This window comes from Vombatus ursinus, unplaced genomic scaffold (assembly GCF_900497805.2).
Source record: "Vombatus ursinus unplaced genomic scaffold, bare-nosed wombat genome assembly UNPS02009205.1, whole genome shotgun sequence".
Lineage (NCBI taxonomy): Eukaryota > Metazoa > Chordata > Mammalia > Diprotodontia > Vombatidae > Vombatus > Vombatus ursinus.
The window spans coordinates 51,785,801-51,813,565 of record NW_020948983.1 but is presented as its reverse complement, the minus strand read 5'-3'; the positions used below and the strand labels follow the sequence as shown (position 1 = coordinate 51,813,565).

Sequence of the window (27,765 nt, the reverse complement as noted above, 5' to 3'; positions counted from 1 at the left end):
ACCAACAGATATCACAATCTCAAGAGTACTTAGGCATGGTTTTACCTAGAAACACTTGGAAATATTTTCTCAGTGGGCTTTAATATAGTACTTTAGTGTTTCCAAGATTTAAATTTTTATAAAGGTCAATTTTAAAGGTGTTGAAGTCTGGGTCAAACAGTCACAGCCACATCCAGTCATGTTTTTCATCCATGAAATTCTCTTGATGAAACAGAATTGCACCAACAGACTCATTTTAGATATCATCTACCTTCATCTGATAGAGAATATGAGGTCTTGATATGAGGAGAGGGAGAGGAAGAAGAGAGAGGGAGAAGGAAACAGAGAGACAGAGGAAAGAGAGGGAAAGGGAGATGGGGAGAGGGCAAGGGGGAAAAGGAAAGAAGAAGAGAGACAGAAAGTGAGGAAGAGGAAAGAGGAAAAAGGAAGGAGACAGAGAGAAGGAGGGAGAGAGGAAGAGAAAAGGGGGAAACAGACAGGGAAAAAGAAGGAGAAAGAGAAAAAGCAGGGAGAAAGGGAGAGAAAGAGAAAGGGAAGGGTGAAAGTGAAGGAGAGGGAAAGGGAGAGAAGTAGGGGAATGACAGGGAAAGAGAAGGGGAGTCAAAGAGAGAGAGAGGGAAAGAAGGGAGGAAACGAAGTAGGAAAAGGAGAGCAGGGGGGAGAAGATGAGAGAGACAGAGAGACACAAAGAGATATTGGGGAAGGAAGAGACGGAGAAGAAAAGAATGAGGGGAAAAGGGGAAGAGAGGAAGAGGGGGAGAAAGAAAAGGGAAGAGGGGAAAGCAAACTTCCACTATGGCAGTGTGATAACGAATGGCAAATGTTCCAAATAAACACGGGACTAAAATCCTAAGGTGAGCAAAAAAATTAAGTTGGGTCTTTTGTTTTAAAGGTAGAAACATGCAAAGTAATAAGAAAGAAAGCATAGTTGTTAGGAAACTCAGCAATTCCACCTCAGATGGAAAAGTCACCCCTCTACACTGGTATTACATTACACTTCAGAAAAGTCAAATGAGGAAACTCTTCTACCAAAGGAATGCATCTAATTTTCAACACTAACTGGTGTTGGAATAGCTTATGAACACTGAGAGCTGATAAAAGGTTCAATCCCTAGATAAATGTATGCAAACTAATTTGCAAGGCAGATTTAGAGCATGATTCCTGAGTCCAGAGTTACAGACAAGGAACTTGCAAATGTTTGGCTCCCATCCAGAGAGATGAGGCATGGTTTTTATGATTCTGGTATTCTTTGAGATTCTTAAGTACAGTATAAAAAGAGTATTTCTTAAAATCTGCATTTTTAAGTAAAAAGTATAAGCAATCCAAAAGGCAACACAAGACATGGCTGGTGGGTATAAATTAAGTTGCAACATGGTACCTACAATGACTTGTTTGCAAGAATGTGGTTTAAAAAAATTGACAAGAAAGGCATTAGTGGAAGAGCAGTAGTGACAGAAAAGGTTGGGAGATTCTATACTGAAAATCAGGTGAAAGAAAATAATACAAGCAATGACTAAAACCATGTAAATGGGAAGAATAACCCCCACAAAACAAGTGGAAATAAATGCAGTATAATTACAATGAACAAGCTTGGCCCCAAAATGCTATGAGAAGACACTTCTAACTCCACTCCTCTGAAGGGCTGGGGATGGGGGTGGGGGTGGTCCACAGGTATAAAACATGACATAAATATCAGGGGAGTTTTTTGTTGCTCAATTTTTTTCCTCTTTTCCTCTTAAAAAAAAAAAAACCTCTTATAAGGAATGGCTTTCTGGGAGATTCTATGGAAAGAGATGCAGGGCAAAATCTAGGCAATTCAAAAGCAAAAGACATTGATAAATATCAATTTTTTTTTTTACAAAAAAATGAAAAGAGAGAGACTGATGAACAGCCCCACTATTATACTGGTAACTTCTATCAATTAATCAATCAATATTTACTAAGCACCTACTATGTGCCAGGCACTACGCTGAATGCTGTAAACACAAGAACAGGCAAAAAACAGTCTCTCCCCTCAAGGAACTCACAATCTAATGGAGACAACAAACAAATATATATATATACAAATGAGGTATATACAAGATAAATAGGGAATAATCAACAGAGAGAAGACATTAGAATTAAGAGGGGTTGGGAAATGCTTCCTGGGAAAGATGAGATTTTAGTTGGGACTTAAAGAAAGACAGTAGGAAGAACTAAGAAAGGGAGAGAGCACTATGGGCCAGAGAAAATGCCTGGAGCTGAGAGGTGAACTGTTTTATTCCTGGAACAGCAAGGAGACCAGTGGCACTGCATTGAATTATACATGATGGAAAGTACAGTATAAGAAGGTTGGAAAGGTGAGATGGGGCCAGATTATAAAGGGCTTAGAGTGCCAAACAGAAGATTCTGTAGTTGATCTTGGAGGTGATAAGGAGCCGCTGGAGTTTACTGAGGGGGGCAGGGAGGGTGACACGGTTGGACCTGTGCTTTAAGAAAATTCCTTTAGTAGCAGAATGGAGGATGGATTGGAGAAGGGAGTCACTTGAGGCCGGCAGACCCACCAGCAGGCTATTTCAATAGTCAGTGCAGTGGCAGCGTCAGATGACAGAATGGTGCACATCTGAGATGTTGCAAAGGTGAAAACAACAGGCTTTGGCAACAGATCGGAAATGGGAGGTAAGAGTTTACGGAGAGTCAAGGAAAACACTAGGATTCGAGTCTGAGGGACTACAAGGATAATGTTGCCCTTAGTAATAAGGAAGTTAAAAGGAGGGAGGATTTAGAGCAAAAGATCATCTGTTTGGACATACTGAGTCTAATATATGTGCTAGATATCCAGTTTGAGATGTGTGAAAAGCATTTGGAGATGAAAAACTGGAGGTCAGCAGAGAGATTACAGCAGGACAGGTACACCTGAGAACCATCAGCATATGGATGATAATTAAATCTATGGGAGCTGATGAGATCACCAAGCAAAGCAGTTTAGAGGGAGAAGAGCTAAGAAGGCCCAGGTCATAATCCTCGGGAATACCTAGATGAAGATCCAGAAAAGGAGCTCAAATAGGTAGGAGGAGAACCAGGACAGAGTGGTGTCCAAAAAACCCAAAGAGAAGAGAATATCAAGGTGGAGAGAGTGATCAACAGTGTAAAGGGCCCCAGAAAGTTTGAGAAGAATCAGGATTGAGGAAAGGCCATTGGACTTGGTAACTCAGGAATCATTGGTAACTTTGGTGAGAGGAGTTTCCACAAAATAATAAAGTCAGAAGCCAAATCATAAGGGGTCAAGAAGTAAGAGGGCAAAAAAGAACCAGAAGAATGTCTCTGGTGTGTAGGGCAGATTCTCTAGAAAAGCCTAATGGAAAGACATAAATAACAATACTTAGAATGAAAAGTCAGGTGTGAAAAAGCTACCAAGTTCATAGGTGGGCCAAGGAGCCACACCAGTGAGAGCATAAATCCACCTAAGCACCTAATAACAATGTTCCTAATACTAGCAGCCCTACTCCCTCCTCTCTGCATCTGCTGCTCTGGCCTGGTTTCAACTCCATGGAACAAGATGGCCCTCCCAAGTTAAGCTAATGGCCATGCTGCTAACTAAAGCCTTGTCGGAAACCACCTCCCTCTGCGACTGGAGGGTTGGAGGTTGGAGTACCAAACTCCTTCCAATGCCTTTCTTTACAGAGCGCAAAAGCTGGACTCTGAATCTGCTGCTCTTTCTGGTTTCAACTCCATGGAATAAGATGCCCTCACACTGGGCAGCCTCTGCTCTGGTGTGTCCCCCTCTCTGCTTTCCTGCCTCCATTTGTATGTTGTTACCCCCCATTAATTAAATTTAAGCTTCTTGAGGGCAGGAACTGTCTTTTTATTATTGCATCCCAAGCACTTAGCACCGCATCTGGCACCTAGAAGGTGCATAATAAATGCTGATTGGATGAGACTGAATGGCAACTCACATTCAAAAAGGACCTTTACATTTGCTTCACCACAAGACTATGAAGCAAATCATGTCATCCTGGGCCATAGACAGGTGAGAACCAAGGCTCAATCTCATTTCTTGCCACCAGCTCCAATCACACCATTGCTCCCAGAAACTTTCCAGCACTCCCTTTAGGTGGAGTCTTCCCTCTGTGGAATGTAAGTGCCTTGAAGACCAGGGCTGTCTTGTTTGATGGTATCTGTAACCTCAGGGCTTAGCACAAGGCCTGGCACATCGGAAGCACATAATAATTGCTCTATCTAGGTATCCACAGATCTCTGTTTTGTAGATGATGAAAGCAGGGCTCAGGGAGGTTGTATTTGGCAGGTCTATGTTTTCAGAAAGCCTGATCTTACAACGGGAGCTTCTGATTCCAAATACCATCCTCTTTCCACTAAATTTCTAAGTCTAGACTTTTCATTTTACCATTTGCTGAGTCACCAGCCCGCCAGCTGGTTGACAGCTGCTCAGGAACTAGATTTCCTGGATCATCATTTATGTCCATTATCTGGCTCCCCAGTGACAGCACCATCACCCTGCTCATCGCTGTGAAGCAGAAAAGAGGGAGGCAACATGCCTCAAATGTAATTAGCACTTCAGGATTTATAGCTCTTTAAGTTGCCTTACATCAGATGCAAAAGGCAGTCTGGGTGCCCTGGGTCTGGATTTTTACCCTGAACATGAATGATGACATCATAGCCAAACCTTCTTTAAAGAGAACCCTCTCAACTTCTCAGGCTAGCAAGATCAGCTAGAAACATAACAAGTTTCCAAAGTTGCCTCTGATAAGGAAAAATTCCATTTAAAATAGAATTTATTCAATCCATTTCTTTGCAAGAATGAATTCAAAAGAATCCCTTTGTGTATATCATCATAAAGAGCCATAAAATTTGGGGAAATCCCAAAGCTCCTGGTGGCATTTGGTTGTTTCTGGTTGTTGCTGTTGTTGTTTGTAGGGAGAGATAGATTTTGCTTAAAATGGAAATAAATGAATTGATTTTTAACACTCTCTCACAAGTTGTCAGTTTGGAAGAAGCTTTGAGATAATCTAACCCAATCTCATTATATAGATAAGGAAACTTTTGCCTAGAGAAGAGAGGTGATCTGCCCAAGGTCACACGGCTAACAAATAGCAAAGCATGGGCTTTTTGACTTGAAGTCCATTTCCAAGTTTAAAAGGAATGGGTAAGACAGGACAGAGTAGGGACAAGAAGCCAAGAAAAGGAAAAAAATCATTATGACTAAGGATTTTATATACTTAACAAAAATGTTGCCTAAGTCAGGTAATAAGCAGGCTTTAGGTTTTTGTTTTGGTTGGCTTTTTAATTGAAGAAACCAAGAGTCCACAGAGATCTCTACACTGCAAGATTAAGAAATACTAAAAGTCCTTCCAGAATGACGTTTTTTCCCCCTAGGGCTGTCTGTAATTTCTACTCTACTTTGCCTACAAACACAAGTGTATTTATTTCTCAACCCAGCTGTTTTTCAGCTGCACTGAATAGTTGTTATCAGCTGCTGGCCCTAGAAGAACCCTGTCATACATGCATGTGTCCCAAACCATTTGCCACAAAAGGCAGTCCCAAGAAGTTGTTTCTGTTCTTGGCAGTTGCTGCAGAGCAAAGAAAGATGCTGAGGAACGACTAAAACCAGAAATCAAAGCTGTGTTGGATGTTCCCCTTGAAGAGCAGGAGTTCCAAAGACCTATCAACTTTAAGAACTTCAAGATTTTAGAATAAGATATGTTAATAAACCCCCAAGTTATACACTTATTACTGAGGAGGAAATAGATCTGCCTAGAAATATCGAAGAGATAGTGATAATGATTTTATTATCTGATATTAAAAGAAAGTGGTTGTTGGGGGGTTTTTTGGCTGGAGAGGAAAGAAATGAACTCAGCATCCAAGAACGACAAGTACTTGTACTCCTGTTAACCTGACAGCTGAATGAGAAGTTCCAGAGAAAACTGGGATCATTTCAATGAAGCCAAAAGCTATTCAAAACAGATTCCAGGATTAATAACTGCAGTATCTTGAAATGACAAATTAGTTATTTGGGTACCATATGTTTGTTATATTTAAGGTTGCATTTGAGTTTGACATGTAGGATGTTTTATCCCTTTTCTTTTCTAACGGATCCCTCAAAAAATGTTAATGTTAATTATAAAATTCCAAAAAAGAAATGGCTAAATGAAAATCCTGGAAGACAAGGGGCAGAAGGGAAATCTGTGCTCATTCTTTGATTTCATTAACAAAATTTGTTTTATTTGCTTGCAAAAAAAAAAAAAGATAACAAATCTGCAGTCACATTTTATTCATATGTAAAAGAGTATGCAAACTTGCAAAAAAGATAATAAATCAACAGTTACATTTTATCCATATGTAACAGAACATGCAAACTCTTGCTTACTTTTAGATGTGGATAATTAATAAGTAAAAGTAAGAGGTAATCAATAAATACCTTTGGATTGATTTGATTAAGTATTAGCAGTCACCTGATGAATTGTGAATGTAATCAGGTATTGACTGATTGTAAACAAACTATTTCAGTTTAAGGTTTATGAGAGTCTGAAAACTGATTGCTACCAGGATCAGGTTAGTCTGTGATAGCACTGCAATTGAATAGATTGGTTTACTCTTTGCTTATGGAGGGAGGGGGCTTTCGACTAATGGTTTGGAATCCTTGAGAGTCCTCTAGCTGAGCTTCGGGGGTATTGTTCTTTCTTTCACTCGTGCCATTCCACCAATTCCTATCCAAATGACACCCCCCCCACCCCATTCCTGGCTTCATCCACAAAGCCTCCTCTGACTAGTAAAATGAGATCTTCTCTAAATCCTCAAAGCACCTAGCACAAGGCTTTTTAGAATAATGAATGTTCAACAAATACTTATTACTTAGAAAAAGCCCATTTATTTCTCTCTTGGTGGTGTCTCATCAAATGCAATGCTACCCTTTCTATGCTTCAAAAGTACTTTTTGTTTGTTTTTACTAAGTGGAAGCAGATCAGGTAGATAATCTGCCTACATAGAGCAGAAGTGTGCCTGCTCAACCCATTAGCAGATTGTTAAATTTTCAGCGTGAGCATCATATCTTGGAAATCAACAAATATTACAAATAACTGGATTTGTTGTTTCCTGATTGTCTAAACTTAAGAAAGTGACAGAGGAAATGTTAATAATGCAAACTGAAACTTAAAAGTACATCAAGCATCCATATATATGTAAAAAATTATATGTATATATTTATATATACATATACATATATGGGGGAGAGGGAGAAAGGGAGAGAAAAAGAGAAAGAGAGGTTGTTTGGGTTTTTTGGGGGGGGAGGGGAGGGGGTCAGTTAAATATTTACCCATACACCACAAGATTAAAGTTTTCCCAACCTACTTGGTTCATTAACGTGCTTCGAGAATTCCTGCTCTGGGGTAAGGGTTTACCAAATCAATGAAAGAACTTCGGAAGAAAAGAACCACACATTTGTTTTCACGTGGCAATCACTGCAGTAACAAAAGGCTTCCTAATCAACCTGAAATTCTTTGCAGCTATTACCTCATCCCAGCTAGCAACTCCCACTTACTTTTCCCAGCCCAGCCACTGAGTATAGAAGCAATATAAATGAAAACAAAAAAAGTCATAATAAATTATTGTTATTAGACTGCCAAGTGTAGGCTAGAAAGCTGTTTCTCATTGTATTCCAACCTACCACTGCCACTGTCTGAAGGCTTAGATATTGCTGTGATAGGTACCTTAGGAATACTCAAGAACAAACAGAAGAACATCCTATTAAAATTGCATTTGTGCTTCTGTCTTCGATGGGCTTCATTCTGTTGCCACAGAGGCAAAGATAATGTGCTGTGTTCAGACAATGTCTAACTCAAAACAGAGCTCTCTCTGCTGAGAAAGCCAAGAAAACACCCTAGCCAAGAAAACACCATGAGTATAGTTGTACCTCACTTTAGTAAAATCCACTATACAATAAACTGCAAAGTTATATAACAGATAAAACTGGAGGGCTGCCCTGGGGATAAACCAAGGATTATTTCTGTTATAAAGGACTGCTTTGTCTTATTTAAATGGCCAATTCCCCTAGGGCATTTAAATCATTGTATTTTTGAAAAGCTAATTTGCATACAACTTTTCAGCAACATCATTTATCATAAAAGACAAAGTATTCCTTTAAAAATAGAGTAAAAATTCATGTAGGTCATATGCACAAATATATGTATACACATCTATATACTACTGTGCTTGCTTTCAAAAATGAAGATGAACCACTCCCACGATTCCTATGCTTTACCCTGCTTTTTTCCCCAGTAAGAAGAGGAATTGTTCTGCTATGTCTGTACTATCCTTCCTATTCCCCCTTGTCACCAGTGACAGGCTAGCTAAGGTGAAGAGTTCAGTATTTGACCAGGGAATACAGCGAAGGTAACTGAACCAGAGAAGGAGCCCACACACATGCATATGTATATTCAGTATAGACAGACAGATGTGAACACACAACAAAAGTCTGCATAGGAGCTCAAGACTAGAGACTCCAGATGGAGGTAAAAGAATCCGTACACAAAGACTTCATTAATCCTAAGTTTTCTCAAAAAAAGTAACCATAAAGAATGTTTGAGAATATCCAAAGGATATTAGATATGGAAACACAGAAAGGAAGGGGAAGGATACAGAACTTTAGAAGCAGCGTGGGGAAGATACACACAGCTAACTCAATGAGTCTTTGTCTCTAAGTGGGAAAATTATTTGAGATATCACCTCCTTCCTCCCGCCCCGCCACAATCTTCTATAAGATCTCTGTTGAAAACTAAGTTCTTGATATTGGTTATAGAGGACCAATGACAAACACTTCCTCATCTGTCACGGTGAAAAGGTGAGAGCACTGTGATGATGAATGTTGCATGATCTGTGGTAGTTGGTACTTAAGTCTTTTTGTTGGTGACTAGGGAGAGCTCTATGAAAGTGGGGGAAAGGAAATATCAGGAAATAGCCATGTTACAAAAAGCAAAAACTTTGTTGTAAAGAAAGTAGAGAATAAAGTTTCTGGGACAGGATAAACTAACACATCTCACAAATTCTATTATTATTAATATCATTACATTTATTTGGACTCTTCAATTCCCATTTTTCTAATGTTTTGACATCAAATGTTTCCTCTTAGTAATGAAAGGTCAAATTGTAATGGATTACCGGGAAAGTCAAGTGCCAAAGCCTGGGTAACCCCAAGTACTTCAGTTCTCATTTTATCAACTTAATTACTAAAGACCTCCTTTGCAATCATCTCCCACACAGACTATCTTCCTTTCTCCTTTACAGATCCTGCAGTGAAATCACCACAACGGACTTCCAGATTTCTGAGTCATCCTCTCCATTACAAGTTCAGGCAGAAAGAGCAGCTGGATGTTGAACTCAGGACAAAAAGACTGAGCAATCAGGGGAATTAAATTGCTCCGTGTGGGTCACACCTTCCCCACCCCCACCATCATCACTTTCTCTGATGTGAAAGTCTCTTCTATACAACTCTGCCTCGATGTAACACAGCTGCCCTGGGAAAAGACTCCTTGCCAAACCAAATCTACCATGTGGTCGAAGCATTCCAGCTACACAGGGAGCGCTACTTGATTGGCTGCCACTGATCTCAAAAAGGCTATGAAAGGTATTTTATCATTGAAATATTTCTATTAAAAAAAAATCTGGTAGGCCCACTGCCCTATGTTCCCTCTCTAAGAAGACCTCTTTTCCTCCAAAGCCCTTGATTTCTGCCAAAGTTTTCTGCTGTAGACTGAGTGATCGGGATCTCCCAATGTCGGAGCAGCAAAGAACACCCAGATGTGCACACCCAAGAGGGCGTGTGACACTTATCACATGAAAGGGAGTCAAAGGCAGGCACAGAGACTGGGGAAAGTCTCAGAAGAAATGGATCACATGAATTACAACTCTTTTTGATAGCATCTTCTCAATCCCTTAAAGACTGAAGCATCCTAGGGCAGAATGCCCAGGGCAGATTATCAGCAAAGATATGTCCAAAGATAGAGAATATTTTTTTAAAAAGTAAACCCAAGAGTCACCACTGGAAACAATTCAAACCCAACCCTGAGGGCTAATCTAGGCAAACAGGCAGCTAGCTAAAATTCAGAAGGAAAAGACCTATTTTGGGGTGGCTAGATTAGGGCAAAGTAGAATGCATGGTGAATTTTATTAGCCTTTCATCATCATGTCACTGAACACTCCAATTCAACATGGAATATACAAAGGCCTGCCAAATAACAATAGGAAATCTGACCCTTGCTGAAATTTGCTTCCAGCGCATTTTCAAAAACACAACAATGGATGACTTCAAAAGAGGTAGCACAGTCACTACGTGGGGCTGTGTAAGGCAGGAGAAGACAGAGCACGGCTCATCACAGGGCAAAGCAGGACCCTGGTGGCTCTCTTCCAACAAGAGCATCAGGAAAACCAGGTGATTGAGAGGTCAAGTTCGAAACAGTTTTACAAGTATCAGCTGTAGTCACACTCAAGAATTATCTCCCCAATTCCATGGATCATGTCGCAGAAAGAATTGTCCCTTTTGGGTTTAGGATGACCAGAAATATTTGACTGCTTCTTGTATACGAGATGTTAAGGAGATAAAGAAATATCAGGCACGATCCCTGCCCTAAAGTTATTCATCAGTCAACAAAGCATTTATTAAGCATGTACTATGTGCTAAGTACTGAAGAAAAGCAAAAGACTTACAGCCCCTGCCTTCTAGAAGGCCACATTCTAAAGGGGAAGATAATATGTGAATAACTAGATACATAAAAGATGCATGCATAAGCAATGGAGTAATATGAAAGAGGATGGCATCAGCAGCTGGGGAGACTAGGAAAAGTCTCCTGCAAAAGGTGGGCTTTGAACGAAGTCCTGAAGAAACCTACGGAAAGTAAGAGTCAAAGGTGAGGGGACAGAGAATTCTACGCATGCAGAACAACATCTACAAAGACAAGAAGATGGAGGATCTTATGTGTGGAACTGCAATCGGGCCAATGTTTTGAACCTTAGAGTTTGTGGAGGGGAAGTAAGGTATAAGAGGACAGGAAAGGTAAGGAGGGGCCAGCTTACAAAAAGCTTTAAATGTCAAAGGATTTTATATTTGATTCTGGCAGTAACAGGGAAGCCACTGGAGTCATTCAGCAGGGGGTGACAGGGTCAGACCTATGTAGAAAAAAAAGTCACCTTGGTAGCTGAATGGACAATCTGATAATAGACTTATTAACAGCAAGAGCAGTGAGAAGGCTTTCATGTTACTCCAGGCAAAATGGGAAGGGGGCCTGTGGGAATGCAACCAGGACTGTGGCTCCATGAATGAAGCAAAGGGAGGAATATATGAAAATTGTAGTGAAGGTAAAAACGGTGAGCTCTGACAATGGATTAGATGGGTGGAATGAGCAAGAAGGAGAAATCAAGGATGATGCCAAGGCTACAAGCTGGGGTGTCTGGGAGGACCGTGTTGCCCTCAACAGTAATAAAGTTTACAAGTGAGGAAAGTCTGAGGAGAAAGATCATTCATTCTGATAGAAACGAGCAAAGTACTCAACTCAAAGACAGAGTGAAGAGAGGAAGGCTTTTATTTCATTTCTTGCAAGAAGCAGGTGTGTGCTGCTCCCAAAGAGCATGCACATACGGATACAGAAGCAAGAGCAAGCTCCTATACCCCAAGGAAGCCGATTAAGCATGCGCAGATGCAGAAACAGCTGTGAGTTATTTGTCAATACTTGTATGCAAGAACAGCTGTTAGTTATTTGTAGTTAAAGAGTATCTGCTAATCAGGACATATACGAATTCACAGGCATCCTGTTTTTACATTAACTTCTGTGGAAACAAAAAATTTCACAAACATTTTCTTTTCACAATTATCTTCTGGATATGCTGAATTTAAGATGCCTATAGGATATCTAGAAGCTCACAGCTGAGGGGGTACAGACAAAAAAGACATTAAATGATAAGAGAAGAATCAAATGCCAAACTATAATCTTGGACGCAAGTGCATAGGAATTTTAAAAGAGGAGAAAGCAATGTAGACTAGAATGGTAAAAGAGGTCTTTGTGGAAGGACTAAGACAAAAGATGGGTCTTCAAGTCTAAAATCACAAATTTAAAATGTTAGAGCTTCAAAGGACCTCTGAGATTGTATAATACAACATGTTCATCTTACTGATGGGGAAATTTAAAGTAAAATAAATTCCCAGATTTAACACACCCATGTGTATAAGCACTGGGGAAAAAAAAAAAAAAAACTACCACCTCCCAGAACCATCCCAAAAAATTATTACATGGTATTCTTCAAGATTACAAGTGCAAAAGAATTGGAAACTCAAGGGATGATCATCAATTGGAGAATGGCTGAACAAGTGTAGTATATGATTGTGATGGAATACTATAGTACTATAGGAAATGACAAGCACGACGGTTTCTGAAAAAAACTTGGGAAGTCTTATATGAACCAATACAAAGCGAAATGAGAAGAACCAAAAGAATAATGTACATAGTAACAGTACTATTGTAATAGTGATCAACTATGACAATATAAATGGAAAGAACAACTACCACAAAACAATCAAAAATCAATGTTGCAAAACTATGAATAACAAGCTTGGCCCCAAAGAAGAGATATGAAAAGACACCTCTCTCCCCTCCTTTACAGAGATCAAGAGTGAAACACTGTATATGTTAGACATTTTCAATGCATTCATCAGTTTTGCTGAATTCTTTTTCTTTTTTTAACTTATTTGTTATAAGAAACAGCTTTCTAAGAAGGTGGAAAGGAAGGAATACATGGGATATCTTTTTAACTGACGATTTTTTTTAAGATCACTAAAAATCAGATTTTTTAAAATGTTAAGAATGAGGGTTAAGAAATAAATGCAGAGCATCGCAGTTCTCATTTGGAGAACAGCAACATCTAGAAAAGTTTACTTCCTATCATTACGAACTCTTCTTAATAACGCTCACCATAATTCCACACCAAGTGATTCTAGTTACAAGAAAACTAGTTGTTAGCAACTGATGTTCACCCATTACAACCCTAGAAAATGCAGGATTTATATAAGGAAAAAGGAAGAGGCAGCTTACTCCAAGACAGCTGGAAGAACAAAGTTGCAGAGTCAGGAATGAACATGATTTATGCACAGGACTGTGGGCCACTCTGCTTCATTGGTGCCCATCCACAGTTAATCACCCTAGGAGGTAACATCTTCAAATATGAAGCTGAAGGCCAACTTTTTTAAAAAGTCCTTTTACATACAATCATCATCAATTCCTTAGCAGTCACTCCATGAGGCAAAGTATTAGCTCAATTTTACAGAAGAAGACACAAAGAAATGGTGTGGTTATCATCGTGATCACTGTCACTAGGCTATGCCCACAACATAAATTATGGACAGGGTCAGGTTACAACATGGCACTACTTCATTCCTGGGTCTGTGGCTAACCACATCTCTGCAAGACTGGAACAGCAAGGTCTCACCCTATGGCATCATTCTTATCTAGCAATAATATCACATTGGTACCTTGTACCAAAGGCTCATGATAGCAGAGTAATGACTAGCTAGTAATGAACAGGTGCTTTGAAAATCAAACCTGAACTCAAGGTCTTTTGTCTGAAGAGGCATTCCAATGTTCCATGGAAGACACAGGCCAGGAAGGGATTAAGACTTGATGCTGTAGGAACTCCCTGCTGTAATGATGCTTACCCTCCTCATACCCATTTTCACAGAAAATGTGAGACATTCAATCCGAGGGCACTAATATTTGGACACTGAAAACCCAACAGTGACTAACCAGTTGTTCCGCTTAGTTCTACAGTTTACAAGTGGTTTGGCGTCCCACAGACCCTTGTGGTGATGCAAAGCCCAGACTGAAGAGCCAAAACAGTAACATAAAAACCATAAAAGCACGAAGGCTTCGTTTCCTACTTTTTCTTTACCACAGGCAGACCAGCTCTGAAAACAGAAGTCCCTTGTGAGTTGCTTTCAATTCAGAAATTCACTTTTAATCAAAGCAGGAGGAAATTTATCTCCAGATACTTCTTTTTCACCTCTCCCCTAAACACAAGAGATCATGACAAGTCATTCCAGGGCAGAATGAAAACATGGAAAACACGGTCCTTAAAAAACACATTTTGCCCTTTAAGTGAACTGCCCAGAGTGAGTGAGGACGGGATCCAAAGAAACTAGTTTATATTTTTCTTATTTTCCATGTTCATTCCTGTCTCCCTTAATCAAGGTTCTTCAGACTATCTGAGTAAGGCAAATCCAGTAAAGATAAAGTGCTTTTAAACCTCCACTATTAAGGTAGAAGCTGGTAAACCGCTACCAAAGAAAGGGCAGAACAAGAATTAACACGAGAAGAAATAACATAAGCAATCAGCAATCCCAGCTGTACTACTGACAACCCTCTCCTTTCTATTCAAGTCCTTAATCCTGAATGATAGGGAAGCAATTTTATCTATCATGAAAGCTTAGGTAAATGCTAAATGCCATGTCTGTGTGCTGAGTTAAAGAATATTCCAAACACCATGGGCATTGCCTTATAGCCTATCATCCTCCCCCAATACTCTTCCACCAGTTATTAGTTGTGTTTGTTCACTTCGAACCTTAGGGAAAGCACTCTTTTTAACATCTTATATTGTGATCTACCTCAGTCCCAACTTGATACATGTTCCTTGATTTTACATAAAACTCCCTTTAAAATAAATGCTGAGTTACAATGTCATTAAACTGGGGCATTCACTTTGTTTATTCCTTTATTATTACTATATTCCTATATTCTTGTTTATTCCTATTATTATTATTTATTAATCCTTTATCCGTAGGATTCTTCTAAATGCATTAGTTGTTGTTCAGTCTTTTCAGCTATGTCCTATTCTTTGTGACCCAATTTGGGGTTTTCTTAGCAAAGATACTGGAGCGGTTTGCCATTTCCTTCTCCAGCTTGTTTTACAGATGAGGAAACTGAGGCCAACAGGGTTAAGTGACTTTCCCACATAGCTATCAAGTGTCTGAGGTCAGATTTGAATTCTGGTCTTCCTGACTTCAGGCCTGGGACTCTATCCATTGTACCACCAAACTGCCCCATAAATGCATTAGGGATGCTCACTAACATAAGGGCTTTATGAAAATTGGACTTACTAAATCTTTTACATAAAGAATTCTTTTCCTCTAATTTTCTCTCCCCTACATCTCTGTCTGGGAGGTTTTTGCCAAACAGAATAGTAATAATAAATAGAAAAGTAATAACAAAGATAAAGGAGTCATTTAATTGGCATTAAGGACCAACATATGACAGAAATAAGTCAGAACCATGAAAATCTTTAGAATAAGCTAGACAAATTCTGTACCTCTAGAAAACATATGATAACTTACAAAGATAAAAACTTACAGTTTTTAACCAATCAGTCCAGAAATTTGTTGAAGGATGACAAACCAGCTGTTTAGTCCAAGAACCAGAAGCAACCAAATTCAGATGTTGTCTTGTTGGAGAAGCCTATTAGAAGAGAAATAAATGAACTATTTGAATTCAAACATCATGATTACTGAGTGCAATAATGCTCTGAAAACATTGCACATAAGTAAACCTGATTTTAAAGGGAGAAGGAAAATCTCATGTGAAATAAATACTTAAAGGTAGAGTGCTAAGAACTGGCTAATTTCCCCCTCAAAAAAAACAAAAAACAAAAAAAAACCTCCGGAGAAGCAGACATTCTGGTAACTCAAGAGGTCAACTTTCTAAGTATATTTCCAGATGTGAAGAAAGTCATCAAATCACAAAGTTGGATGGGACCTTGGAGGTCCAACTCCAACATGGTATGAATGACAAAACTGAATGGGTTAAGTGATGTGTGAACAGTCACCAAGCCAATTAGGGGCAGAATCAACATTAGAAAACATGTTCCTGGACTTAACAAAAATAAGTTTATAGGCCCAGATTCATAGACTATTAAGAATTGGAAGAGGCCTTCGAGGATCATATAATCCATCTGTAATTCACCTTTATAATAAAATACTTTTTTTACAGAAGTTCCTTTCTGGACATCCCCAGCCATTCATTAGCCACACAAAGATGACTGCAGGGCCAAGTCTCATCTCCTCTTTTCTCTTTCCTTACCCTTCCTCTTCCCTCCTCTCTTCTCCTAAAGTTTGGTTATGTACATAGACAAATTTCTGCTTTTCATCAAAACAAACTTTAAATAATGTAGAACTGATTGTTTTTTGGCATGGGAAAAAGGCAGTCAAGAGTTTAGAGAGACCATGTAAGTGGGGGAAAAAAAGATATACCCCCCCAAAAAAATTAAAAATGAGTGCAGTAAAACTATATATATACATGTAAAACAGGATGTGAATGAAGAGGGATGAGAAGACAATTCTAACCCAGCTCACTGCAGAAGTGGGAGCTCCACAAGGGTTACACATTACACAGATTTTCTGACCTTTTCATTTATCAATCAGTTGTGCTGATTTCTTTTTCTTTAAACAACATTAGTTACTATGCGGGATGGCACAGGCAAGGGAGAAAGAAGCTGGGGATAACAATTATGATAAAAGAAACAAAAGACAACAATAAAAACTTTTAAAAGAAAAGTTTTAGAGAGAAAACCTGAAATTATTAGAGATAAAAGACACATCTGTGGAATAAAAAGGAAAGAATTGTTTTAAATGTAAAAGTTAACCATGACATAGGGACCAAATCCTTACAGTGTCACAGATTCATAAAAATGGGAGATCTTTCAGAGGTATCTGACAAACCTATTTCTAAGGACAGTGAGGGTTCAGACTTCGGCAAAAGTTTGCTCGGGTCAAGATGTTTTTCCCTCTACGAGAGGAAACTACAAGTACAAAATGCTAATTCCCTAAGATAGGTGGTTCCTAATAATGGACTTTTAAAAACTTAAGTCTACTAATTACATATCTAAACCAAAACCAACTGGTCCTCCTTTGCTCTGAATATAACAACAGCTTTGAATGTGAACTGAAAACTTTCATTTTAATGCAATTTGCACCAAGTCTGATTACTTGCCTCCTGCAGAAGAGTGGGTGGCAGGCATTACCAGGCTCAGAGAGCCACATACTAGGGATAAATTCTTAAGAATTAAATAGTCAAATATGAATATAAGGCTTAAAAAATTTTTATATGTGCTTCCTAGGAATTACTTTTATCATTGTCATTCAGAGCCAACCTTTTCTGCAGGTAATCTATTCATTTCCTCCTCCCAACCCCAAAGCACTAAATAGGTTTTCTGAGAAGCAGTCCTAGGGTTCCCTCCATTGTTTACCCAGTTCCCTTTGCATAAAGTGGAATTGAGTCAGTGAGATAATTTATTTTGAAACTACAGCAACCACTCTTGTTTTCTTGTTTTTACTACTGCAATTCCACTGGGATCAGATAAAATTCACAGTATGCCACACCCATGCTCTGCTGTGGTCCAATCCAAGATGATACACTACCCCCACTGTTCTGCCATTCTCCTGTAAAATGAATTCGTTACTAACATAGGATCATGGATTTAAAGGTGGAAGGGACCTTAGAGGCTGCTGAGTCCAACCCCTTCATTTTACAATCAGTGAACAAGTATTAATTAAGCACATAATAAGTGCCGTGCACTGTGTTAACTCTGAGGGTACAATTTTGCAGATGAGGAAACAGAGGTTAAATGACTAGTCCATGGTCACACAAGTAATGTGACAAGAGTGATGTTACTGAGTAAAATGGGCCAAGGCAAATCTAAACCAACAGGCCAAATAAATTCCAAGAAAGTATTTGGCCCCAAATGTAAAGCTTTTAAAAAAACCAAATGTAATTCTGGAGCTGCTAGAGGTGGATATCATCAAATTGTTCTATCTAATATATCCTGATTTCTTTAAGCAGTTAAATAAAGCAATTTTATGTTCTCTGGGTATTCCCTGAGTTATTGGATATACAAGCCATATAACCTTTCTCTTCCACCCGGAAAAGGTAAGAAAGTTAGCTTCATGTTTTAACGACATTCTGTGGCAGCTATGTTTTTCTCTCTCTCTCTCACTCTCACACACACACACACATACAACCCACCTGTGCTAGGAAAGGGACGTGGAACAGTTCTGCAGCTGCAGGACATAGCAGGGCCCCCAGTTTGCATCAGAAAGCCACAGGGGCTGCCCAATGTCAATCCTCACCTACTCTTTTCTCAAACTCCCATTAGGTTTTTCTGTCTTTTCTCAACTTGGAACTACTCTGGGAAGGGAAACATGGAAGGGTGAATTAAACTGAACTAAAAGTGGTAAAAATGACTGTGGAAACAGAAAGGAAAGGGCGATTTTATACTTGAGGAAACTAAGGCAGATAGACATTAACTGACTTTCCCAGGATCCCACGGCTAAGAAGAACTGAGGCCAAATTTGAACCCAGGTCTTCCTGATTCTAGGCTCAATGCTCTCTCCATTATACCATGAAACTGCCCCTAGAACTGTCCAGATTTAAATCCCAGGATAAATTACATGATGTCTTTGAACCTTAGTTTTACCCCCCAGAAAATAAAGGAAATGTCCAACCTACCCCTCCATGGAGGCAGGATGTTATATACTGCACACACATTTTCTAACTTTTTCAATGTATCAATCAGTTGTAATATTTTTTCCTCTCTAAAAAAATACTATTTGTCACGTAAGATTGATGGGGTAATGGGACCTGGACCCCTAAAAGGAAAAGACCATGTCTCTGAAAGCAACCCAGCCCCTGAACTTTCCCACACTGGCATTTCTCCTGAGCCATCTGGCCCATCCCAACCAACCTAGATACTCAATAATCCTTTTAACTGCCCTTTCACTGTGGCTCTCAGATCACTTAATTCCTTTCTTTGCTTGCCCCAGGCCTACCCCAGGCTACTTACCACTCCTTAATCCCATCATGATCTTTTCACTGACCCTTTCCCCCTTTTTCTGTATAAAAGTATCATTCTAACCTTCATTACATCACAGATTTACTAGGAATCTTTCCCCCCATACTGGACTGAAAGAAAGCTTGAGTGGTTGAATTTTTTCAAGGCAGACTCACCCTGTACCCTTACATTTTGGGGTTCCTAGCACCCCAAACCACAACAGGATGGCTCTGTGGGATGAGCAGAGGGAGAGATACTTTGGATAACTATAGAGATGTAAGAAGCAGAAAATATTAATTAGAACATTTTTTAAAAAGAAAAGAAAAAAGGTGAACAAAATGCTTTCTGAGGCCCCTTCCAGCTCTAAACCATAGGATCCCATATTTCTGTCCAGGACCAGAAGGATGCCCAAGTCCCTTCTGAACCACTAGATTATGTCAGTGGTCTAATTGTGTATCTCTGACAGCCTGAATGCCTGATAGAGCCAGGATTAGGTAAAACTGGAAATTTACTGAGCTCAGGCATCCTATGTTCATTTCTGAGCCCCTCTTCTACCTCCTAGTATACCTTTCTCCCATTTTGCTATGTCCTTCTCTAGCTTCATATTCCTAAATATCCTATGCCTCCAAATCATTGACCCTCACCCAATCCCCAATTAAAAATCCTATTTCCTCTAGGACACAGATTTCTTTCTACTAGGCATTAAAAGACAAGTTATTTAAACTAATTCACACTAAAGAGTTACTAGATGACTAAGACCCCTAGTAGTAGTCCTGAACCTGAACTCACATTTTAAAAGGAGGTTAAAGAAATGCAAATGAATCTCTTAACAGTAGGATTTAAGGAAGACTAAGGAAATTAAAGAATTGCAAACCATAAAAAAAAGGGAAGAAATTCCGGGGTAGGGCATCTTCTTCAGAAACCTGTAGAAAAGATTGCCAATTGCCTAGACCCCCATATTGAGGTTCTGAGGATCTTCAAAGAAGCCATGAAAAGTTTTCTACCCTATCCCATTTCCCCATCCCCTGTCCCAGACAACTCCTGAAGTGATCCTCTTATCCTAAACCCTGTAACACTTTCCCTTCCTCCTCAGACCTAGTCTTGGTTTTCCTGGGGTTGGCCTCTGACCCACTAGGTACCTTAGTACTAGATCTCTTGTGACTGCAGCCTTTGGCCTGCTCTGGAAAGTTGCTCCATAATGAGAGAATTTCCTCAGGGAAGTTGGGGTACATTTTGAGGAGCCTCACTCTTGGAAAAGATGCCTCTCTACCAAATAATTCTGGTCATGCAGACTCATTCTTCATAATTTGCTGCTTATGTAATTTATTATCATCTGCTCACAACCTAGAAAAACTGGAAAGAATAGAAGTCCAAAGAGTTTTTCTACAACATCACACACAGTTAACACCTATCGGGGAAGAGACAACACATAATAGTGGAAATGACCTGGGATAGGAAATCAATAGATCTGGATTTGAGTCCACTCTCCCATTTAATAGCTGTGTGACATTAAGCAAACGTTTCTGGGTTTCAGTTTCTTCATCTGTAAATTGTAAGAGGACTTTTCTTTTCCAATTGTATTGTATTTTCAGTTCCAAATTCTCTCCCTCTACCCCTCTCCCTACAAAAGGCAAGAAAAACAAAGGCCATTACAAATACATATAGTCATATCAAACAAATTCCAGAGGAGGAAGAGGAACAAAAAACATAGAGGTGAACAGCACATTTCCTCATAAGTTCTTTGGAATTCTGACTGGTCATTGTGTTGATCAGAGCTGCTCATTCTTTCAGAGTTGATCCACAATTTGTTTAGCCATTACCCAATTAATAGACACTCCCTCAGTTTCCAATTCATGGCTACCATGAGTCCTTCTCCTCCTTCTCTGCTCTCTTACGGAATACAGAGCCAGTAGCAGTATCACCAAGTGTGCACATTTTAATAGTTTTTTTGGGTATAGTTCCAAATTGCTTTGTGGAACGGTTGCATCAGTTCACAGCTCCACCAACCATGCATTAACGTACTTGTTTTCCCACACCCCCTCCAGCATGTCATTTTCCTTTATCTTTCCATTTATTTTTTCCATTTCCATTATCTTTTGGTTTCGAAAGTTTGGGGCTGGCTCCTAAATTCAAAGCAAAAGAGTTTTACTGTGGTACGATAGATGCTAGGAGCATGTGACCACCTTGGGGTGACTGCACATGGTGGGCCTACCTCTCCAGAGGAGATCATTACTTGTTTATAAAATGCCTGGTGGTCTCAGAAACTGAGGGTGTGCTCTCAAGTATACCAAACAAAAGTGCTGTAATAGTGGCCCCTCCTGGGACCTGGTTTCTATACCTAAAGACAGAACGTGGCCTAAAAGAGTGGATTTTCCTTGGTCAGACTCCCAGAGAATTCAGTGATTCACCAATTTGTTCATAAAGCCCCTGGAGGTGGTTGGGCAGCACATTTTGTTTCATTTAGTAAATACTTGTTCATTGGAACTGAATCTCATGATGGCAGACCCAGTATTCAAGCATTCTGGCTTTTTCCTCTATTCCACCATACCAAACAATTGTGTCTCTTGATTGGAATTCAACAATACATGGAAGTATATTACACCTGTTCATCTTTATTCAAATTACAACTTTTCCTATATATTTATATATACATATATATATATATATATATCTTACTTTCCCAACAAGACTTGTAAGTTCCTAGAAGTAGAAACATTGCCTTATATTTTATATCTCTCAAAGTACCAAGCATGATAGGCACTCTTTAGAGATACAGTATGGTATAAATGAAAGAACATGTGATTTGAAGTTAGAACACCTTAGTTTGAATCACAACACTGTAATTTTACTAGATATGAGACACTAGGCAAATCCCAATCTCTCAGAGCCTCAGTTAATAATCCATGACTGCCTTACAGGATTATTGTAAAGCTCCAAAGAGACAATGACTGTAAAATGTTAAATAAAGCTATTTACTATCAATACCACATAGACAGCAATAGAAAGGGGCATAGAAAATGTGTTTACATTGCAACAAATAACTAACAAGGGACTCCAAAGATGAACAAGAGTAAAAGAGATCATCAAGGAATTGTATGATTGGAAGATAAGATAAGCTTACCACATAATAAGAGCAGGGCAAGACAGATGGACAGGCAGGGTGTTCCAAAGGTATCTTTCATGGGGCAGCTAGATAGAGCACCAGCCCTGGAGTCAGGAGGACCTGAGTTCAAATTTGGCCTCAGACACTTGACACTTACCAACTGTATGACCCTGGGCAAGTCACTTAACCCCATTGCCTAGCAAAAATTAAAAATTAAAAAACCAACCCCCCCCCCCAAAAAAACCAAAGGTATCTTTGGATACCTTTTTGGGGGGGGGGGAAGGGAGTGGAAGGATTATTTTATATACAAATGACAGTGTTGCTCCACATTTTATCTCAAAGACTCAGCAATATTTTCTGGAAAAAAATTGGTTATTGGGCAAAACCACTCTCTGTATCACAAGAACCTGTGCCCCTGGGAATAAGACTAAATCAGAAGGTAAGAACCAAACGTGATGCTGTCCACACTGTAGCCTCCCAATCTGTCACTTCCACAACACAAACATGGGGTGTTGTTACTAAAGAGGCTCCACCAAGAATAAATTACTTGTGTGCTGGACAACCGGTGTTTCCATATATGGGGCTCTCCAAGGAGAAAGACTTGACCAAAGACTGAGAAATGTTTTCTTTGTTCTCTGTATTCAGAAGCAGCTGTTGCTGGCAGGGATTCTATTATTTACTTCTCCTGACAGAGAGCTTCAATGAAAGTATCCAGTTTTTCTTGAATTTCTCTAACTTTTTTGAGGCCTTCCGCCAGCTGGACTCTCTTCCCTGTGAGCAGCTTCACCTTCTTCTCGCTGTCTTTGGTGAAGTCTTCCAACACCTCCTTGATGTTCTTCTCTAGTCAGCAGACTTCGGTGTTGGTGAGCTGCTGTAGCCAAGCGTTGGCCGAGATCAACAGCACGTCCTAGATGTGCCAAAACAGGCCAATGTCACTGCACTCCAACCTGGACTATCTTTGTGATGTCCATAGGAAGCAAAGAAAGTCTCAGCCATACCTGGGCAGATGCTGCTGTGCTCAGCTTTTGGGAGGACATTGACAAGAGTTACACAGAATGGGAAGAAATGGATGGGCAGTGGCCTGCGTCATTGGAAGGAACTCCCAAGTAGATAAGATCACAAATCTGTGTCAGTATTTGTTACAAATGTCACTATTGCACAACGTCTGCTGATTGACTGATTCAGGACATCAGCCCTATAGATAAAACTATCAAGTTTTGAGCAAAACTTTTTTAATATTATCATGCCGAAAGAAACAAAGAATTCAGAGAAACTTGGAAAGACTTGCATGAACTGATGCAGTGAGACAGAACCAAGAAAACCATATATATAATGACTACAATGATAGAAGAGAAAACACTGAAAAACATGAGAACTCTGATCAATGCAGTGACCATCAGTGAAGCACGCTTTCCTTCTCACAGCAAAGACAGAATGAGGTGTACTTTGCCAGATATGACCAATGTGTTTTGCTTTTGGTTTTTTGTTTATTTACAATTTGCTATATGGGAAAGTGAGCACTAGGTACAGTCATATTTTTTTTTTATTTTGACTGAATCTATGATTTCATCAGTAGTGAGAGATACCAATAAGGAAACTCTATCAATGGAGATTGGCATCTGTTCTGCAACTTACATTCTGAAAAGGGTTATCTGAACCACCAAGAGATTAGGTGACTTGCCCCATTCAGCATCAGAGGCTAGACTTGAACAGAGGTCTTTCTGACTCTGGGACCATCCCTCTAGTTACTACTCTCACGATATCTGTCAATAAAGTACTCATTCAACTTTAAAAAAAAAAAAAGAAAAGAAAGAAAAATAACCTGACTATCCTAGACACAGGGCTTTTTCAAACAATTGTTTTAGAGCAAAACAATCTACCATCTTCCTTCTCTACTTACATGGTGCATAATACAGCCCTCTCATTTAGAAGCAGGATGCCTCTGAAAGACCAGTCACAGATGGCTCACACATACAGCAATCCACTGTTTCCACCCCTATCTTGACCAAGGCACCAAGAAATGACCACATCAGGAAATGGATTCCAGAAGCACGTGTTTGATGTCTGGCTTATGACCCAGACTGGCTCCTGCAACTGACCAGGCTCTTCAGCCAAACTTCTGAGACCTGGCTAAAAGCCTTGACAAAAGTCAAGACCCTTGCTTATCCATAAGGAATTCGTCACCACATAAAAATTCAAATTCATTTAAATCAAGGGCCTTGGTCAGAGCTAAAAGAAGAAACTGATAGCAATATTTTATCACTGGGGAAATAGAGCAGCTAAAATCAGTGCCTAATAATGGATGTAAATCCCTGGAAATATCCCTTAAGGAAGTAAAAATTTCTGAAGGGTAGAATCATGCTCAAAGTCTTGCCCAACATTTTTACAAATCAGAATCTGATTAAAATTAATATTGAGGGCTATTCTGAAGGGAAAACAAGGAGAGATGTAACAAAAGGACTACTATTTACCACACAAGTGCATATGCCTAAGTTTATTGGTAGGGTGAGTCGATTTGCTAATTCTATGTATATGAAACTCTGGTGTATATGTGTGCTTGGAGGTTGAGCAGAAGAGAGGGTGGGGAAAAGAATTCTGTTTTTATCACCACCTGAGCCAACTTCCTTTTCCCCATCTCAGTGCTCCCTAGGAAGTTATTTCCCTTCAAGGGAAAGCAAAAACAAAGGATTTACTTGTGCCTCAGAGACAGTTCAGCCCATTAGACCCTTCCCTCAGATTTCTTTAAGAAAGAAACTAACCTAACTGGATGATAATGGCATATTCAGTAATATCTTTAAATAAGCATATAATCTGCATAAGTGGGGCAACACAGCTGGATGGATAAAGACCTGGCTTTGATGGGATCAAAAACATCTGGGTTCAATACTGCTTTAGAATTTTACCTGAGTGACACAATTCAAAACCTCCCACGGGACCTGGATAATTCTCATCTGTAAGTTGCAGAGCAGGGGCCGGCCAGCAATGGTAGAGGGAAATCTGCATCTAGACTAATATAATACATACTCTTCAATCCTTTGACACTGGTGTCTTGGCAGAACAAGATATTCCATCTCCAGGCTCTGGCCATTTTCCCCCGGCTGTCCCCCATGCCTGGAATGCTCTCCTTCCTCATCTCTACCCACTGGCTCTCCTGCTTCCTTTAAGTCACAACTAAAATCCTACCTTTTACTGGAAGCCTTCCCCAGCCTCCCCTCCCCACTTTTTTTGGGTGAGGCAATCAGGGTTAAGTGACTTGCCCAGAGTCACACAGCTAGTAAGTGTCAAGTGTCTGAGGCCGAATTTGAACTCAGGTCCTCCTGACTCCAAGGCCAGAGCTCTGTCCACTGTGTCACCTAGCTGCATGCCCCCTCAGCCCCTCTTAATTCCATCTCTTTCCATCTATTAATTATTTCCTATTTATCCTGTATACAGCTTGCTTTGTATACATTTGTTTGCATGTTGTCTCTCCCATTAAACTGTAAGGTCCTTGAGGGCAGGAACTGTCCTTTTGCCTCTTTTTGTATGCCATAATGTTTGGCACATAGTAGGCACTTCATAAATGTTTCTTGATTCACTGATAGGTAACAGGACCGGTAATTTTCATTTTTATTTTTTTATTTCAGTCTTATGTGAGTCATTCCACAACCCGTTCATATTCCCTTAAGAATTCTTGAATGTCAGTTTAGGTCACCACCCAGAATCCTGTTCCTTCTAAAGCAAGTTAGGAATATGTAGATGTATATTTTTCATTTTTTTTACATGCATGACCTTAGCATACCATGAATATAATTTGAAGGACTGAGTATTACTGAATGCTATCAATTAGAAAGTATCTTTTCCCTTAAAATGATGGCTTCAATCCAGCCTACATTTGATTTAGACTTTCAATTATCTACCAATGTCCCTTAAGAGATCTCAGTCCGGTTTCAAACAGACAAATGTCTATGTGAAAAATCTTACTACCATTACTGGCACTGTTAGCCCTTTAGCTGTCACTATTAATAGATAACTACTGCAGATGAGGAAAAGAATTATTCTCAGCAGAAGTCTCTGCAGGTTATAAGGATCTTAGGAAGGCCTATTTCAAGGTATAAGAGAAGCCATCAAGTCCAATTCATTTCACAGATGAAAAAACTGAGGCACTGAGAGGTTGTGACTTACCCAGAATTATGAAATCAGTATCTGAGGCAGGAATTGAACCCAGCTTCCTATAGGTCAAAGTGGATAGAGCAGCCAAGCCTGTAGTCAGGAAGACTTAAGTTCCAGTGTATCAGTCATGTAAGGAGTGAGAGATAAACACATGGACAGCCAGAGAGTTGGAATGGTGAATGTTAAAAGAGCTCAGGGAAGGCCCTCAGATACTTCCTCGTTGTGTGACCCTGGGCAAGTCACTTAACCCTCTCTGCCTCAGCTTCCTTATCTGTAAAATAAGCTGGAGAAGAAAATGGCAAACTACTCCAATATCTTTGCAGAGAAAACTCCAAATGGGATCATGAAGAGTTAGAACTGAAATGACACAACAACAACTTCCTGAATTTTAAGTCCAGTTCCCTAATCCATTAATGCCACACTGCTTGCTAAAATAAATAAGACTGGTGCTCCACAGAGAAATATACCCTATAATGTGGACCAAGAATCTGACCTCTTTGTAAGACTGCTCAAATTCACAGCCTTCTGAAAAACTCTTTTAATCCCATCAGATTATCCTTCCTTCTCTCCCCACCACAGTTACTATGAGATACTCCAGGGATTCCAAATAAAGCAAAGAGGGCTGGAGTATCTTAGATCAGATGAGTCCTACGTGATGAGGCAGCACCAAAACAGAACCAGATTTAGAGCCAGCACAGACATGAATATGAAATCCAGATCCCTTGCTCACTATATGTGTGACCCTAGGCACGTCACTTCAACTCTTCTAGCCTCAGTTTCCTCACACGTAAAAGTGGGATAATAGTATGTACCACCTAACTCAAAGAGCTGGTTTAAAGAAAGTACTTTGTAGACCTTCACACAGTATGTATGTGTGTGTGTGTGTGTGTGTGTGTGTGTCTGTGTGTGTGATAGAGAGAGCAGAGATAGATACATATATATAGAGAGAGAGAGAGCAGAGAGAGCAGATATAGATATATATATATATAGAGAGAGAGAGAGAGAGCAGAGAGAGAGCAGAGATAGATAGATATATAGAGAGAGAGAGCGCGCAGAGAGAGAGAACAGAGAGAAAGCAGAGATATATATATAGAGAGAGAGAGAGAGCAGAGATAGATATATATACATATATATAGGGAGAGAGAGAGAGCTGAGAGAGAGCAGATATATATAGAGAGAGAGCAGAGATAGATATATATACATATATATAGAGAGAGAGAGAGAGCAGAGATAGATATATATATATCTAGAGAGAGAGAGCAGATATATATATATATATACAGAGAGAGAGAGAGCAGAGAGCAGAGAGAGAGCAGATATATATCTAGAGAGAGAGAGATAGAGAGCAGAGAGAGAGCAGAGAGAGCAGATATATATCTATCTATCTATATATATATACACACAGAGAGAGAAAGAGAGAGAGAGCAGAGAGCAGATATATATATATAGAGAGAGAGAGAGAGAGCAGAGATAGATATATATATATAGAGAGAGAGAGAGAGAGCAGAGAGAGCAGAAATATATAGAGAGAGAGAGAGAACACAGAGAGAGCAGAGAGCAGAGATAGATATATATACATATATATGGAGAGAGAGAGAGACAGCAGAGAGACAGAGAGCAGATATATATATATATATATATATATATACACACACACATATATA

At 39.6% G+C, this 27,765-nt stretch overlaps 1 protein-coding gene across 1 annotated transcript in view; it reads right to left on the bottom strand.

Annotated features, from left to right (window-relative positions):
- The window catches only part of TLN2 (talin 2), a 579,984-nt gene that overhangs the window by 452,256 nt on the left and 99,963 nt on the right, over positions 1-27,765 (bottom strand). The window contains exon 2 of the mRNA XM_027851789.1: positions 15,378-15,482. The gene's annotated coding sequence lies outside the window, so the exon portion shown is untranslated. The remainder of the gene's footprint in view (positions 1-15,377; positions 15,483-27,765) is intronic.